At 43.0% G+C, this 18533-nt stretch overlaps 1 protein-coding gene across 2 annotated transcripts in view; it reads left to right on the top strand.

The window, feature by feature from the left end:
* Positions 1-18533, top strand: part of LOC122799706 (rho GTPase-activating protein 24-like) — a 1273531-nt gene that overhangs the window by 1216231 nt on the left and 38767 nt on the right. The gene's annotated exons all lie outside the window — the stretch shown is intronic.

The raw sequence follows: 18533 nt of genomic DNA, 5'->3' as shown, positions 1-18533 counted from the left end.
TCTGAACACGTAGCCCAGGCTGGTATGACCCTGACCCTGAGTAGCATCCTTCCCGCAACAAGAATGATGCCACAGAATAAAGAAAAAATGATCAATTTCAACAATTGGCTAAGTTTCTGCTGTCATTCAAAGGGGATCCAGTATCTGTCCGCCTGGGATGACAAGCCACGTTGCTTCGCAAGAGATGACTTGCACCTGTCAACCTTAGGATTTTGAATACTGGCCAAGGCTCTTGCCACCCCATAGTGTCTTTTTTAGGCAAGGCTCAAAAGACAAACCCACCACCATAAAGAGCACAAGTAACCAAAAACTGAGGGTAATGCTACTCAACGCCAGAAGTCTAAACCTCAAAATGCATGCACTTGAGGCACTTCTCAGTATGGAGAACATCGACATCTGTGCAGTAACAGAAACCTGGCTTAAGGCTCCTGAGAGCACCCTAGCACTACTAGGCTATAACTCATACCATACCTTTCAGCCACAGAACCAGGACCGAAACACAAAAGGCGGGAGTGTATCCATATTCATCAAGGATTCCCACACATCCAGGTTAGTGGCATAGCACAATGCATCCGAGATCATCCATGTGCAACTAACAATGGGCAAAACTGCAATCCAAATTGTAGCCTGCTACAGATCACCCACCATGACCCAGGACCCCCATTCCGCATTTCTGGAGACACTGGGAAATATGAAGGTCCTACCAAACACCCTAATACTGGGTGATTTCAATTACCCAAACATAAACTGGGAGAACTACCCAATTACTAACTCCCTTACCCAACACTTCCTAGAATTTATAAACTTAAAAGCCCTAGATCAACTAGTCAACACCCCCACCAGAGGGAGCAACATATTGCACCTGGTCATCACCAACATGGACGACCGGTGTTCCACACCGGAGATCAACCCCTCGCTGGTTAGTTCAGACCATAGACTAATCACTCTGGATATCCACATTCCGCCCCCCACCCCCAATCAAGGAAACCCACCGTGAAAAACTTTTCAAAAGCAAACTTCACATTACTTAAGACCGAGGTGGAAAGGTTCACAGCCCCCATGCTAAAGGACAATGCTGTCCAAGCTGCTGAAACCTTTACAAAGGCACTTCATGAGCATCTGCAGGAATGCATGGATTGTGCTATCCCAAGTAAAACCAGGAATCCCTCCTCCAGGAAAAGGAAACCAGTCTGGTGGACCCCTGCCATAAACAAGCTATACAATAGAAGGAGGAAACTAGTACAGAAAAGAGTAAAATCTCAAGAAGGAAAGACATCCCTAATCAGTATCAGCAAGAAACTATGATCCCTCATTAAATCATCCAAGGCTAATTTCGAAAGAAAAATTGCCAATGACTCCAAAGATTACCACAAAGCATTCTTTAGCTATGTCAAGAACCTAAGTGGAAACTCTCAGATCTGCTCTGAGTTAGTGCAGAATGGCACAAAATACACTGAACCGACTGATATTGCCAACATTCTGGCAGACAGGGTTAGTGCAAATTTCACCCCCTTCTCACCCCCTAAAGAGCCAATAACCATACCAGAAGAATGTAGGGCCCCATCAATCACCGACACACAGGTTAAAACAGCCGTATCCAAAGCCAAAAACACAGCTTCAATGGAACCGGACAGTGTCCCAGGCTGTGTCTTACAAGAGCTCCAAAATGAACTAACCCCTCACCTAAACACACTGTTCAAACTTAGCCTCTCTACAGACTGTGTACCCACAGAATGGTGCACAGCAACAGTTATCCTGCTCCACAAAGGTGGAGCCACAACGGACCCCGGGAACTATCGCCCTATAAGCCTGACTAGCCTGGTCTGCAAGGCTATGGAGCGCATCATCATGAAACTCATTAACAGAGACATTGGGAACCTCCAAACCTTGGACCCTACCCAATTTGGCTTTGTTAAGGGCAGATCATGCCTCCTAAACTTGGTGGACTTCTTTGAGACAGTTACCAAGGCATTAGATGAGGGAAAGGATATCCATACAGCCTACCTAGACCTCGCAAAGGCTTTCGACACCATTCCCCATTCTAGTATTATAGACAAGCTCACCAGCTTGAACATAAACCCCTATGTCACAAGATGGGTTGCCAACTGGCTCTTGGATAGAACCCACATGGTGAGAGTTGCAGGCTCTATGTCCAACTCTAAACTGGTTACAAGTAGCGTCCCCCAGGGCTCAGTCCTAGGACCCCCTCCTGTTCGGTATATACTTCTCAGAGGTACAGGCAAGCATAGGAGGACTATGGCTGACCAAGTTCGCAGACAACTACAAACTAGAGGCCATAATTGATTCCCTGGCTGATACAGACACCCTCCAGAAGGGTCTCACTGAGACGGATACCTGGTGTCAAAATCATGGTCTCAAACTAAATGCCAAAAAGTGTATAGTTATCCCCTTTGGAAAAAAACAAAGTACCCACAAGCTACCACATAGGTAGTAGTTCCCTAAATACAGAAAATGTAATAAGGGATCTGGGGACCCAAGTAGATTGTAATCTCCTTTGATAATCATATTGCCAAGGTGGTTAGAAAATCCTTCTATGTGGTCCACCTAATCACAAAAGGGTTCGCATCTAGAACAAAAGAGGTTATTGTGCCTCTCTTCTCGTCATTCATTAGACCCATCATAGAATACAATGCCCCATTTGGGATGTACTTTACAAGACACCTGCAACAGCTGGAAAGACTACAAAAGTACCTCATCAAGAGGATTACTGGCCTCAAACAGATGCCCTATGCAGCCCAACTCAAGAAACTCCAGCTGTACTCGGTTGCATACCACTAACTCAGAGGTGATCTCTGCCTGACATACAAGGCTATGTCCAACCCAGAATTGATGGACATGCTCCACCTAAAAAAAAAAACAAATCCTGGAGAGCCACACGCTCTAGACATATAAACCTCACCACAACGATAAATAGGACATGTTGGAGAGATAGATTCCTGTCCCAGAGGCTCCCCATGCTTTGGAACAGGATTCCAATATATATCAGGCAGAGCCCCTCACTAACACACTTCAAAAGAAACCTTGACGGGTGGATGGGAAAAGTACAGTTCTGTACCTACCATAAATGTAGATGTTCGAGTTTATACACTGCTGCAGTCATTACACTTGGGTTATCCTGCCGTCAGGTGGTTCCCCAGTCGGCCTGAGTTCCAAAGTCTTGGTCCAGTGTCAGTTGCTGTCGCCTCCTCCCCGACGTCAGTGCGACAGGGGTATATAAGATGCAGCTGACGCCATTTTCTTCAGTTTTTCTTGCCCTAGATGTCAGGTGCCCCCAAATAGGTAGGCAATTCAAATTGCTAATAAAACATACATAAGAAAAGCAAAAACAACTTTCAGTTACCAGCAAATACTCCCCATAGGTAGTAAAGGGTAGAAGGCATAGGTACGTACCAGCCAGTAAGAGGGGAAGGAGGGAGGGTAACCTGGACTGCAGCAGTGTTTACACACTAACATCTACATTTATGGTACGTACAAAACTGTACTATGTTCATCGTGTTACACTGCTGCAGTCATCACACTTGGGTAGAATCCCAAAGCTGAGGTAGGGTGGCTGGTTCTATAAGGCATTAGGGGTGGCTATAAGGCCCTGCAGCACAGCAGTGGTGAAGCCAGCTCTGGATTTAGAGGATAAAGGCAGATGGTAATGCTTGGTGAAGGTATGCACAGAACTCCATGTTGCTGCTTCCAAAATATCCTTGGTAGGTACTCCTCTGAGGTAGGCAGTTGAAGTGGCTGTTGCCCTGGTGGAGTGAGATCTAATGCTGCTAGGTACAGGTTTCCCATGGTGTGTATAGCAGAAATGTATACAATGTCCTATCCATTTTGAAATAGTCTGTTTTGAAATGACATTTCCCTGTGCTCCTGCAGCATATGCTACCAATAATTGCTCAGATTTTCTGAAAGCTTTGGTTTTGTCCAAGTAGAAGCATAACTGCCTGTGAATGTCCAAAGAATGCAGAAGTTTCTCCCCTTTATTCTGTGGTTTTGGATAAAAAGTTGTCAAGTGAATAGTTTGGTTTAGAGCCACACTTGATACCACCTTTGGCATAAACGTAAGGTTAGTTCGTAAAGACACCCTTGTCCTGGTGGAAGATGAGGAAAGGTTCCACTGCCATTAGTGCCTGTAATTCTGAAACTCTTCATGCTGATGTTATTGCCAGGAGTAGTGCAGTTTTCCAAGAGATATATTTTAATTCTGCTGTGTTAGCTGGCTCAAAAGGAGGTAAAGTTAATTTTTCCAAAACAAAGTTGAGGTCCCAAGTTGGAGTAGGTGCTCTACGGGGCGGTCTTATGTTTTTAGCCCCTCTGAGGTACTGTTTTAGCAAAGGATTAGAGAAAATTGGTGGATCCGTGTTGTAATGAGCAGAGATGGCAGAGGCGTGGATCTTGATGGATGAAAAGGAGAGGCCTTTGTCCAGCATTTCAGTTAAATATTGTAGTATCTGAGGAATGTTTGGGACAAGAGGGTCAAGGCTGTGAATCTCTTCCATTTATCCGAATAGGCTTTCCTGGTACTAGGCCTTCTGGCCTCCAGAATGACATCCATAACAGCTTTGGAGAGAGGCATTGCTTGCTTGACTAAGGAATCTTCCATGCAGCTAGGTTTAAGGTCCTTAGCTGGCTGTGAAGTATCTGATTGTTGTGCTGAATCAGCAGATGTGGGATTTGAGGCAAAATCCAGGTTGGTTCTTGTGCTAAGTTCTTTAAGATTGGGTACCAGTGCTGGCGTGACCAGTCTGGTGCAATCAGGATCATCTTTGGCTCTTCTTGCCTGGCTTTTATGAGTACCTTTGGAAGGAGAGGTAGTGGTGGGAAAGCGTATACTTGTAGGTTTTTCCAGCTGAATGAGAGGGCATCCACTTTCCAGGCTTGTGGATGGTAACTCCTTGCGCAGAATTTTTGCAGCTGGCAGTTCATTGGGGATGCAAACAGATCTATGTCCGGGCTCCACCATTTTTGTGTTATCATTCTGAATGTTTGTGGATTCAATTCCCATTCGTGGGGATCCATGATGTTTCTGCTTAAGTCGTCTGCCAGTGTGTTTTTCTCTCCTGGCAGGAATTGTGCTTGCAGATGAACTTGAAGGTTTATAGGTGTGTTCCACAAGGTCATGGCTTGTCTGCAGAGGGGGTAGGAGTGAGTGCCCCCTTGCTTGTTTATGTACCACATAACTGTGGTGTTGTCTGTCTTTAGTACTAGTTGTCCTGGATGCAGCAGGTCCTTGAAAGCTATAAGCACGTTTTTGTCCAGCTAGCATCTCTTTTTGATTGATGTGAAGATGCCTTTGTTCTGCGGTCCACGTGCCCTGAATACATTTTCCTTGCATGTGTGCTCCCCAGGTGTGATCCAATGCATCTGTTGTCAGTGTTTGCCTGGCTGTGGGTTGAGTAAAAGGCTGTCCCTTGTTGAGGTGACAAGCATGAGCCCACCATCGAAACTCCTGTTGAAGGCAAGGAATTAGTGGTGTAACTGTTTCCAAACTTTGACAGTGTTGAGACCATACACTCTTTAGGTACCATTGTAGTTTCCTCATATGCAGTCTGGCATATGGAATTAGTAGTATGCAAGATGCCATGTAACCCAAGGCCTGCAGAATTTTTCTTGCAGGGAGCTGGGTCTTTGTTGCCATCAATTGAAAGTATTGAGTCAGTTGTCCTTGCTTGTCTGGTGTGAGATAAGCCATCTGGGCCGTTGCGTTCAAGCTGGCACCCAGGAATATTATCTCTTGTGAGGGCACTAGTTTTGATTTCTTTTCAGTTACTGTGTACCCCAGGCAACTTAATAACTTTTTTACAAATGCCAGATGCTTTAGAAGAATGTCCTTGCTCTCTGCTTGAATCAGGCAGTCGTCCAGGTACGGATAAATTTGAATTCCTTTCCATCTGCAAAATGCAATTACTGGTGCCAGGCACTTTGTGAAGACCCTGGGTGAAGTAGATAAGCCAAAGGGCAGTGCAGAGAATTGGTAGTGCATTGAGCCAGCTATGAATCTGAGGCATCTTCTGCAGTTTTGTCTGATAGGGACATGCAGGTATGACTCCTTGAGGTCCAAGGTCACGAGCCAAGCTTTCTTGCCCAGCACGGGAAGAAGCTGCTGTAGTGTCAACATTTTGAATTTTGGAACATCCAGGTAAGTGTTTAGAGAAGAAAGATCCAGAATGGGCCTCCAGGCTTTGTTCTTTCTGGGAACGAGAAAAAGGCTTGAGTAAAATCCTTGTCCTTGTTCCTGTGGTGGTACCTTTTGAATAGCTGTCATGTCCATGAGTGCTGTCATTTGTTTTTGAGCTTCTGCCCATTGATTTGGTGGCAGATTTGGCATTCCTTTTAACCTTTGTAGAGTGTGAAAGTGGAACTTGTAACCTTGTGATACAATGTTGAGAACCCATTTGTCTTTGGTGATCCAATGCCAATTGTGATAGAAAAGTGCCAGCTTTCCTCCCAAGGGGACTGCCAAGAGAGAGCTGTTTGGCAGCTGTAGTGGGAAGTCATTGAGGCTGCTTTTTATATTGTTGGGGCCTGTCTTCCCCTTCTTTCTGGCCTTTTGCACCCCATTGTCGAAACCTGTAAGGACCTTGTGGTTGACCTCTAACTCTTGGACATCTGTATCTGCCCCTTTGAGGTCTGTCTGTAACTGGAAAGGACCAATGCTTTGTTGGCCAATTTCTGCTGAATTGAGGAGACTGAACATGTAAGAAATCCTTCACCGTTTGCATAGATTTTGCCTTATCCTCCATTTTCTTTAATACCTCTTCTGCCTTAACTCCAAATAACACATCCTGCTGCAAAGGTGCATCCAATAATTTTGCTTTAACATGATCTGGTAACGTATGTTCTTTTAACCAAGTATGTCTTCTAATGACAAAGCCTGTAACTGCTGCTGTACAGGAGGCCTCTAAAGAATCAAAACCACATTGCAAAGTATATTTTCCCACTTGTTCAGCTGCATGCAATAAATCCTGCATTTCTTTAAAATTAGGAGGATCTGAATCTGGAAGCATTTTTTGTTTCAACTGTGACATCAAAAATTGCTGACATTTTAGCATATGAAACTGGCAATTTAAGGCTCTCATTGCTAAAGTTGCAGACGTATATACTTTCTTTCCCCATCTGTCTAATGCTCTGGAATCTCTGTCAAAGGGAACTGGATTTTTTGCTGATGAGGCCTTAATCCCTTTGGGTACCTGAGAAATAATTTCAGGGTCAGCAACAGGGCTTTTATACAGAAATTTGTGCGAGTCAGGGACTCTGTAGTATCTGTCAGGTTTAACAGGGGCTGGAGGTAAGGAATCAGAATTTAAGCTGGATTCAGTATACACATCATCCACAATATCTAACACTGGCGGAATAGCAAGGGGTCTGTGTTGAGGTAATAAAAGGAAGTCTCTGAGCCTTTTCTTGGATTCTGAGTAATCCTGGCCTTCCCAATGGAAATGCTCCATCATGGTATATAAGGTTTCCCCAAAGGAGTAGTCCTTAGGTGCAGAGGTTGATGGAATTGATTCCTCAGCATCAGAATCCTCATAAGGGGGTAAAGAATATCCTAGGTCTGAGGATGAATCTGAAGAAATGGACACCTGGTCGGATGAGTCATAGCCTGCATCCTGTCTGGGCCTTTTATCAGGAGGGGGATGGGACCCCCTGATCAGAGTGATTAGGTCTTTGGCCATTTTGAGCATTTGTTTCTTAGGCATGGAGGCCTGTCCTGGAGAATGCTGTATTTGTTTCTTTGTTTTTAAAGGAGGCTTAGACTTAGCAGAGGGTTTAATGCTTAACTGAGTAGGTCTGAAAACACTCTCTGAAGCTGCGGGTTGCTCAGCTACTCTGGATCCCTCTGAAGGGTTAGTTTCGGTAGGCTGAAAAACTTGTGCATCCGAAGGCCCAGCCATCTCCACGTGGGAGTCAGAGGCGGCCTGTGGTTCTGCAGAAGTGTTCATCAGGGGCTGCAAAGGCACCTCGCTGAAAACCGGAGAACTGGCGACTGGCCTAGAAGAGGCTTCATCGTCAGTTTTGGGCCTCGGATGCCTGTCCTTGTCTTTGCGCTTTTTATGTATTCCGGTCATCGGAAGTACCGACGGCATGGTGTAATTAAATTTTCTGCCAAAATAATGTAGGGCAAAATCAAACCGACGTTTAATAGTGCGCTTGTTAACCCTAGCACAAAACCGACAACCAGTGACGTCGTGGTCTGGGCCTAGGCATGGGATAAAATAGGAATGGAAATCCTTATGAGGCATTTGCTTCCCACAAAAAATACAGTTATTAACTTTTACTGACATTGGTCTGAGGTAAGAAAAAGTTTCCCCAATGGGGTACTTAGCTTTGTAGAAGACTTCGGTTCTGGATTCGGAATGAAAATCTCAGGAGTCGGCCGACCGGCACTTGCAAACTGCTTTTGCTTCGGGCACCGCGCGGCAAGAAAGACTGAAGAAAATGGCGTCAGCTGCATCTTATATACCCCTGTCTCACTGACATCAGGGAGGAGGTGACAGCAACCGACGCCGGACCAAAACTTTGGAACTCAGGCCGACTGGGGAACCACCTGACGGCAGGATAACCCAAGTGTAATGACTGCAGCAGTGTAACACGATGAACATCAGAAAATTTACCCCGGGGATCACTGCAGTGGCTCTGCTGGACAGTGGCGCAGGGAACTAATGGCTCTGCTGGACAGGGGCACAGGGAACTAATCTAAGGAGGTGGCGAAAGCCAACACATTCTGGCTAGGCTTATAAATGCCCTTGGGCAGATAGCCTAGTACTTACCTATGAACCTATATATGCAACTGTGACTGTGGAATGACCACATCTTCCATAACATATACAGTATGCAAGCAGTACATCCGAACACCCGTGCTCTGTGACTTGACATATCATAGCTTGAAACATAACCGCTACACACTGGGTGTCATAAAAGGAGCAATGCTCAGCCAACAGATTAACAAATCCTCATGGTGTCATCTCATCATCTGTCCAGCAGGTTCTGAAATGCACGCTCCTTTATATCCAACCTACACTACTTAGGGGTACCAGACAACCCAGAAGTACACCTAAACTTGAGATCCTCCACATGGTTCTGTTCCAGTTGGTTGGCATGTAACACATCCAACAGGAAAAAACATTGCTTACCCATCAGGCTCCATAGCCGCCTATGCCACCCTTCCACAGTATTCTGTGTGCGTGGATAACCTAAACCGGTAGTGTCATACTGGTTCCAGAATGCTATATCAAACAAAGGTGGATGCCTTTCAGCTGTTAAGCCTCTCATACCATATCTCGCATGGGTGACAGGAATGAGCTGAAGGACCAGGTGGACTGGATGGCCACTGAGAAGGATAATAGATAGTGCATCACCTGCCTGATGACCACTGGGTAGCAGCAATGAAGGTAGGAAGGTACCAATAAAGCGCCGCTAAAAAGGCAGGAACAACAATGCCAGAGGAGCATGATTGTGAAAACGTCGTAAGAGTGAGTGTAAGGTCATACATGCAAGCTGAAGGTCAGGAAGACATGCAGACTGCTGCAAAATACATGGAGGGACAGGTATGCTGCACACATGACAAGCGTATCAAGTAAGAAGGGCAAGCAGCAACACACCCTAGCATGTGCATGTTAACATATTTTACCATATGCTCAAGTGCATTCTGGAGCAAGTGACTCTGATATCCTTACATGTGCAATAAAATCTTTTCTATAGGCACCTTGAATGTCATAAAAATTGGTAGGAGCATTTTGCTACATATTTTACAGTTTAAATTATTTGGTTTGGGTGACCCACTTGGGCACACTCAAGACACATGCACACTACTAGAAGACAAGTTCCAAAAGATTTACTGTTGGTGTTAAGTAACATACTCTGGTGTAATGCTTATCTACAAAGCAGGCTTACACCTGAGTAAGTCACTTACACCAAGAGCAAGGCTTTTAGAATCAGGCCGCAGGTGGATGAGTAGAGCAGAGAATGGAAGGACCGTTGTGTTGCCTTGCCATCTTTCTGTACAACTTTAACTTCAAATAAGTTTTTAATTTTGTCTTTTTATTAAGCTAAATTTATCGACCTTTGAATTATTAATAACTTGAAATGTTTACACTTTATATTTGTTGGTTTACTTTACAAATTTTAATTCGTATGTTAATGTTGTTCAAGCTGGCTGATTTCAAAATGAGGGAGTGTTGTAGAATCGTGCGCATTTAATTCCTAAGGTATAGTTGATGTACAGCATTTTACAATTATTTTATGGCACATTGTTTTAGATTTTTTTTAACAGTGAATAAACCATAGTACATTGATCTGTGACTATATTTATTTATTTATTGACATTTGTTAATCGGGTTTGTCCAACTGGGTTGTGGCCCATTTTCACTAGAGACCCGAGGAGAAAAGCTCCAGTTAGTACATTTTAAAAGAAGTACAATTTTAAACAATATTGATATAATAGCATTTATAGCAAAAAGATTCACATATGTTGGGTTACATGCATAAAGTTAAAGTTGCATTAAAAAGAAGCTAAGTAACAATTTTACATTGATATAGTTCAATAGGTCAACAATAAAAATGTTTTGTTTGTATAAAATTGTGCAAATGCATAGTAGACACATTGGAGAGAGGTGTAATGAGGTACTAAGTATGGTCCTTTTGGGGGTACATAAAGGGAAGGAAGACTAGGTAGGGTCATGGCAAGGGCAGGTTCTGGAATTGAGAAAATAAGCTTTTAGTTCATTTTTAAAGTGTGAGGTGTGGGAGATTGAACGTAAGTCAAGGGGATGTTTGTTCCAAGCATGGGCAAGGGAGTGTTTGTAGAGTAGTTTGCCTACTGACCTTTTTGGGTGGTAGACTGTGTGCAGCTTTGATTTGCAGATGAGATTTTGGTGTCTTAGAGAATAGCTCACCGTACAGTGACGCAGATTTGTAGGTTTTGCACATTTATCATGTTAGAGTTAGTATGTATCATTTAAAAGATTATTCAAGCCTAGTGCTTATTTTGTTATATGTCCATTAATCTGGCATTTTAAGGTAAGTAAAGTGATAATTACCTTTGATTTCCTCATATTGGGGCTAACACTTGAAGCAGAAACGCTTTGCTAAGTGATTAAAGAGACATACAAATGAACAGAAGAAGGAAAACAAGATGTCTAAAAGAAAATGACACCCTGAAAGTAGCAGCAGTTGACAAGAAGAGGGGGAGAGAGGACTGCGAGATACGCTCACGGTGTGGTGCCAGCAAAGCTTTGGGGAGGCACAGAATACGGCATCTGCAGAACAGTATGGGGGGTGGCTTTAGAGGATTTTACAAGCGTTGGAGACAATAGTAAATTATGTAATCAGGCAAGGCAGAGCAGAAGCAGTTTGTGGAGGAGGAAGTAACAGGAGGTAAGAAGAGAGGATACAGACGTAAATAGAGTGAAGGGGTACAGAAAGGAAAGTAGTGAGAGAGGATACAGAAAGTGGGTACAGAAAGTGGGTACAGAAAGGTAAAGAGAGAGAAAGGGTGCAGAAATGTAAATAGAGATGATACAGAAAGGTAAGTAGAAAGAGAGGATACAGACATGTAAATAGAGAGAGAGAGGGCGCAGAAAGGTAAGTAGAGAGAGAGGATACAGAAAGGTAAGTACAGAAAGTGGGTACAGAAAGATAAAGAGAGAGAAAGGCCACAGAAAGGTAAGTAGAGAGAGAGGGTCCAGAAAGGTAAAGAGCATAGCACAGAGGAAAGGACAGGGTCATCAGAAGTGTTCAGGCAACTGGACTGGCATATAATGAGGTGAAGGAAGAACGTGGGAGACAGACCCACAAAACAGAGGACATGGAAAAGAAAGATGATGTGGAAGGACAGGTGCAGACAGTGGAGATAACTGATAAAGGGAAGGAAAGCCAGTGGCTGCTGAGTAATAAATGTTTCTGTGTCACATTTCCCATACCTGGGATTCAGGCCTGATACAGGGTCACTGTCCATAAGGAGTTTATGTGTTTTTCACGTCTCTCATGCTTTCCCCTGGACACTCTAGTTTCCTCTGAACAATGTACTGGTTGGCTAGCTAGTCTAAACCCGCCATATCTGCTGAATTTTACCCTGACTTTTTGGAGAGGGTCATGACTGAAAATGGTCTGACAAAAACTAGTTCACTTACCCAGTTACTAAACAAATAAAGTAAAATTCTGTTCTAGGTCCTGAGATCATAGGATCACAGGATCATAGGAAATTACTAGGCTATCAACCCGGAGGTCATTTTAAGTCTAGCCATTTCAACCCAATGCAATACCATAGAGGTACTAGTCAATACCCAAGACTGCATTTAGTGATGACTGCCCTTGTCCAGGAGGGTTGTGGTCACTATCCCCGGTAAGAATTTATGGTGCCCCATCCATTCGTCCAGGTTCGTCTTGAACAGTGTCATAGAGGTGCTCTGTTTCACATGAATTGGTAGCCTGTTCCAAAGATGTGGCAATTGTTGGGAGATAAATCTGTCCCTCCAACATGTCCTATTTAAGTCACAGGACATTTGTAAGTCCCTGAAACAGGTAGCCCTTGACCCATCTGATTTATGGATATGCAGTAAGTTCATTATGTTTGGATCTTGGGTTGCTCTGTAGGCCAGGCATAAGTCTACCCTAAAAAGTATATACGATACTGAGTATCGTGACAGGGATTTTTGTCGGTCCGTGTATGATACTGTTCACCACCAGTTCTGCACATACTTGGGTTCTACCCTTTAGGATACATACATTGGTGTAAAAGGTCTTATGGTTATCCTTGGCAGTACTTGCAAGGATTCTCTCAAAGGAACTTTTGGAGGATTTGACAAGTTGTCTTATTTGCCTATTAAGACTGAGGAGGGTGTTTTCCATTTTTGGATCCTTGTCTTTGTTTTATTGGGACAGCAACTTTTTGCGTTTATTGTAGAGTTTGTTGATGATGGAAGTTCACCATGGCAGCTTGATTTTACTTGGGGCTCTGGCTTTTATTCTATCTGGTGCAGCCAAGTTTATACACTTATGCAAGTGACTGTACAGGGCTTTAGTGTAAGCTTCGGCATAGTTACCACTTTCAGCTTGGGGTGGGGCTTGGAAGGAATTTGTTCTTTCACCTAGGACAGTATAGTTTGCGTTAGTGAAATTTTTTAGTCTGATTTCACTTCTGGTCTTAGTGTCAGTTCGAAGGTGACTGATTTATGGTCAGTTTTAACTGAGTGTCCAACAGTTGCGGTAGTGCACCTGTTTGACATGTTGGTGAGGACCAGAATTAGAATGTTTGCTCCTGGGGTATGGACAGTTTGCTCCAGAACATTTGAATTCACAAAGTCTAGGAACTTTTGTGCTAGTGAGTTTGGCCTAGAGTAGGTTTCCCATTTGATGGTGGGATAACTGAAATCCCCCATAACCAGTGTGTTCGGTAAAATTTGGATTGTCTTCGGTTTGGTTAAGTAGGGTTCATGGGTGTCGTGACCCATGGAAGGGGATCTATAACTGAGCTGAGATGCTAGTTTTTGGTTTTGTTTTATACAGAATAATTATAACAGGAAAACATGAACATTATTTCTGTTCTTGGTCAGAAAAACACTACTGAATAGTTGTAATCATACATCTCTACTGTTCCTGATTTTGCAGAATGTCACAGATTTTGCCTCATACTTTCGTCCTGTCCCCATAAATTTGTTGATTTTCTGGTAAATTGCTGAGTATTACAGTCTGTCAGTAACACTGCCCATTACTTCTTACTGTTCAGAAAATGCATGTCAGTGCAAAAATGTTTCCCTGATTTTAATCTTTGTCCCTAATTCTTAAGCAAAGCAGATGAGAATAACTTGGAGCAACATACCGTTACTACAGCTACCAGGAAATCTCATAGATTCTCAGTTACACACGTACTGTCCAGTGAAGACAAAATCACAACCAAGAAGTTCTGTAGTGCAAAGTGAGCTTCGGTGCATTTACATTTCAGGCCTGAGAGCAGTCATAGTTTTACTGCTTCGGTGCGTTTACATTTCAGGCCTAAGAACAGTCACAGTATTACTGCTTCGGTGCATTTACATTTCAGGCCTGAGAGCAGTCACAGTATTACTGCTTCGGTGCATTTACATTTCAGGCCTGAGAGCAGTCAGTATTACTGCTTCGGTGCATTTACATTTCAGGCCTGAGAGCAGTCACAGTATTACTGCTTCGGTGCATTTACATTTCAGGCCTGAGAGCAATCACAGTATTACTGCTTTGAGGAAGATCCAAATGGTCTTGCATTTGCAGATTGTTATTTATTTATTTATTATATTTTACATTTGCTTACTGGGGTCATATACTGATCACAGCTGGCATTTGCAGGCACTGTCCGGTTGATCTTCAGCATAAAGTCATACCATACATTGTGAAAGGCATGTATTCCTACTTAGAAACAGGCTTTCTAGGTCAATAACTACTGAAATGAGAACCAAAGACCACTTTCAGAGTTCTCCGAAATAAGGAAATTGTAAGTGGGATTTTTTCCTGGAACAGGCATGAGGATTGTTATGAATCTTTAGCTGGAGAAAAGCCCTCAGAAAGTACATTTATCTGCCACCAGGACACCTGTTAGCTCTACAATAACTAGTGTAGTTAGCACTTTATAGCAACACCTTCTGCCTAGCTACTGGTTTGAACAGGCAATAAGATTTATCTATAAGACTAAATGAATGGGACTACATTTCAGGCAAGTGATTAAGTATTTAGATACTAGAGACATTCTTTTCCAGCTCATGTGCAAAGTGGATTGATGAAGGGTCACTAGGGAGGACAAATGTGAGGTAAAGAGGCATGGCTGACTAGAAAGAATGAGTTCCTCGTGAGTTTATGAAACAAAACCGGAGCAGGGAAAAGGTGTGAAGAGACAACATTAGTGAACGGACTCTGGTGGGTATACAAAAAACGTGAGGGTTGCAGCATAGAAGACTCAGCCATGGACATGACTGCAGTCCATCTTTTGCCTGTACTACAGAAGGCTAAAATAATCCCTTCATCTCTCATAAGTAGTGAATACATTTTTATTTGCACATAAAACACTCATTATTTTCTTCGTTTAGTTTCAATATTGGATCAACGATCTAAATGAGCAACTTCGAGGATATGCAGAGTGTAACCTGAGAAGGCAGTAAGGAGGGGGAGGAGTGAAGGGGGGTGGCCTGCTAGCCTCCTCTGGGGGTGGGTGCTTGGAGAACAGATAGGAAACTGTTATTTTTCCAGCAGAGACTGAAGAGTCCACTGCCCATGCCTGAGTAGGGAAGGGAAGAATGCCTGCTGGCAATGCCCCTTGTGGAAGTGAGGAAGGACCTGTGTAGTCAGCCCACTGTACACCCCCTTCCCCTTATGATACAGGTGCAAAAATACAAAGCAACTTGCTGCAGTACCAAGTACATACAACTCCAAATTGAGAATAACCACGTTAATGATTGTTAAGCGCTTTCTTTCCCTCAATGGAACTTCATCAGAATTCATAGCTCTGATGATGTTCCATTGATGGGAATGAAAGCAGTTAACAATCATTAAAGTGGTTATTCTCGACTGACGGTTGTATGTTCCTGCCACTGCAGCAATTCGTTTTGCATTTCTGGTTCGTGTATTTCTTGCTCCGGTTTTCTGTTTAATGATACAAGTCCACACAGTGGGTTGGTAGGCCATAAAGAAAAATGATGAACGCTACCCTGATAGCTGCCAAAGTTTTGGTTTACCCAAGTCCCAAGCAATCCTTGTCCCGGTGATGTGCAATGAATGTGGATGATGTGGTCAGGAGGGTACCATTACTGTCAGACAGTGGGGGGGGGGGGATTACATATGTATATATATTTTTCTCAATAGCAGCAGCAATAATCTGACTACATTTGCTCAGTTAATCCTGGAAAGCTGGATTGTTTTGCAGACACCAATTACACTATTCATGTATCAATAAATAAATACACACATACGTATATACATACCTTACATATGTTTACCTGTAATGTGATAGTAAAGTAACAGTGCCTGGTCCTTAATGACCACTGGGCACCATTCAGCACTGGCTGTGCCTGCTCCTTATTGACCACTGAGCAGCATTCAGCACTGGCTGCTGTTTCCCTGAAGCAGCACTGATAAGTGAAACTGAAATGCAGTTCAGTTCAGGTAGGACTCGACGAGGTCAAAGGCAGTTTGTTTCACATAGAAAGACAGGTGGACAAGAGAATAGTTGTCCCATCAGGAATAGTGAAGGTGTTCAATGGAGGCATATTTAACAAAATGCCATACAAGGCAGGAAGATGTAGTCTATTTATTTATTTATTTGTTAAATGGTAAGATGAGTTAGTCCAAGAACCAGTACTACCCTTGATCCCATGTAACCTGCTGACCTCCATGGGCTGGCAGCTTGCTCACCAGGAATGGTAAGGTACAAAATGGACAGGCAGGATGAAAACAGCCAGGCCAAACAGTTCTTTGTCAGCTTTTGTTTGACTCCATGACATAAAAAGTGTGGGCATGCAAGGCTGAAATTTACTCCAACCTGCTAGTACTACAGGGTCATAATGTAACTATTGGGAGGTTATGATGTGGTACTTAAACATTTATTTATTTAACATTTCTTTGCTGAGAAAGTCTAACTGAGACACAGCCCATTTTCAGCAGAGGTTTGGGAAGAAACACTCCATATGCACGTCTTTGGAATGTGGGAGGAAATTGAAGCACCCAGAGGAAACTCACACAAATGCAAGGAGGATTACATGCAGACTCCACACAGAAGGCACCTTAGCCAAGAATCAAACCGGAGAACCTCTTGCTGTAAGGCACCAATGCTAACCGCTACACCACTGCACCACCCGGTATGTCACTCAGCTGATTCTCAGCTAGTACATACATAAAAGGATTTGCGTTATAACTTTTTAATCATAAAAAAAGTAGTGTATCAGAGTAAAATTTATGAACCCGGACTTTCTTTACTAGGCCCAAACAGTGAATGAGGTTAAGGAAGTTGGGTTTATTCCTTTTCTTGGGAAGGCTTGAAGCAAGCTCCTGTAGTTTCACTGGAAGTGCTTCAACTGACTGCAGCACCCCAAAGTAGCAGCTGAAGGTTCTTGGGTATCCAGATCTAAGTTGTCTCCATGTGACAGTGATGGGTAACTAAGGAAACTAAATGCCATGTGACAGTGACGGGTAACTAAGGATACTGAATGTCATGTGACAGGGATGGGTAACTAAGGAAACTAACTGCCATGTGTCAGAGATGGGTAACTATGGAAAATGAATACCATGTGGCAGGGATGGGTAACTAAGGGTACTATGTGGTAGGTGCTGTATGAGGTATGTTTGTGACTAGCATCAGTCTCGAACAGCCTGAATTACAGGTGATATTTATCTCCTTTCCGGTTTCCTTTATTGTTATTTTTTCAAGCTTTGACTGTGCATTTCTGACAGCATAGGAGAAGATAGGTTTCTTGCTGTGTCAGTCATCAGTGGAGGAGTAGTGAGGGCTTCAGAGGTTACACTTGGATGAAGGATCGACAGCATTATAAGGAGAAAAGACCACTCAGAAAGTAGTATACAGCAGAGAGAGTCTCTGTACATGGATTTGTAGTTTTCTGTCACCACATGTTTGTACTTAAGCTGCCAAATGTTATGGGAATGTGAGACGTCAGAAGCAGCTGCTGCTACAAAAGTCATTCACCTTACCAGCAGAGGAGCATTTCCTGTAAAGTGCCTTGTGAGCAGCATGTGTAAAACACAGTGTGAATACTAATGAAGTCTGTCCTTGTACGTAACTCCTTCTTAGGCATAAAGAGAAAACAAAGCCGTAAAATAAATGTAAGGAGTCAAACTGACTGGTAGTTTTATTGCTGATCAGGCTGAACTGCAGAAACGCTTTTAATAACTAAAAATAGATAAGAAATATGAGAGTGGCAAAGGCATGAATAACAAAACCCAATCACACACTATAAGAAAAATATGTCTTCTTCCATAAGGAAAGCATTCTTAAGTGACGTGCTGTCATTCTTTCTATATATAACTTAGTCTGTCTGTCTGCTTCCGCAGTACAGTTGCTACAGGTTATCTGTTGGGGTCACATGTACGCTAGTGTCTCGCTACAAATTGCCAATGTGTAAGATGCAACTTTACCCAGAATAATAAAGGAATCCACACTTGCTTTAAATATAATTTTCCAGTTTTTTTTGTATCTGTATATATGTATCAGTGTAACACACATACACACAAACCCACACATGCATATGTGTATATATATATATATATATATATATATATATATATATATATACACACACACACACACACACACACACACACACACACACACACACACACACACACACACACACACACACACATATACATATACACATCTTTAGCTGTGTTATAGACACAAACTCACAAACACAGACATACATTCATGCACACAGACACACACACACACACACACACACACACACACACACACACACACACAGCTTTTTAGCTGTATTATAAAAACACACACTTGCACATACACACAGACACACACAAAACACACACACATT

Source organism: Protopterus annectens, chromosome 4.part0 (assembly GCF_019279795.1).
Source record: "Protopterus annectens isolate FY-2018-M chromosome 4.part0, PAN1.0, whole genome shotgun sequence".
NCBI lineage: Eukaryota > Metazoa > Chordata > Ceratodontiformes > Protopteridae > Protopterus > Protopterus annectens.
This window is presented reverse-complemented; position numbering and strand designations above follow the sequence as displayed.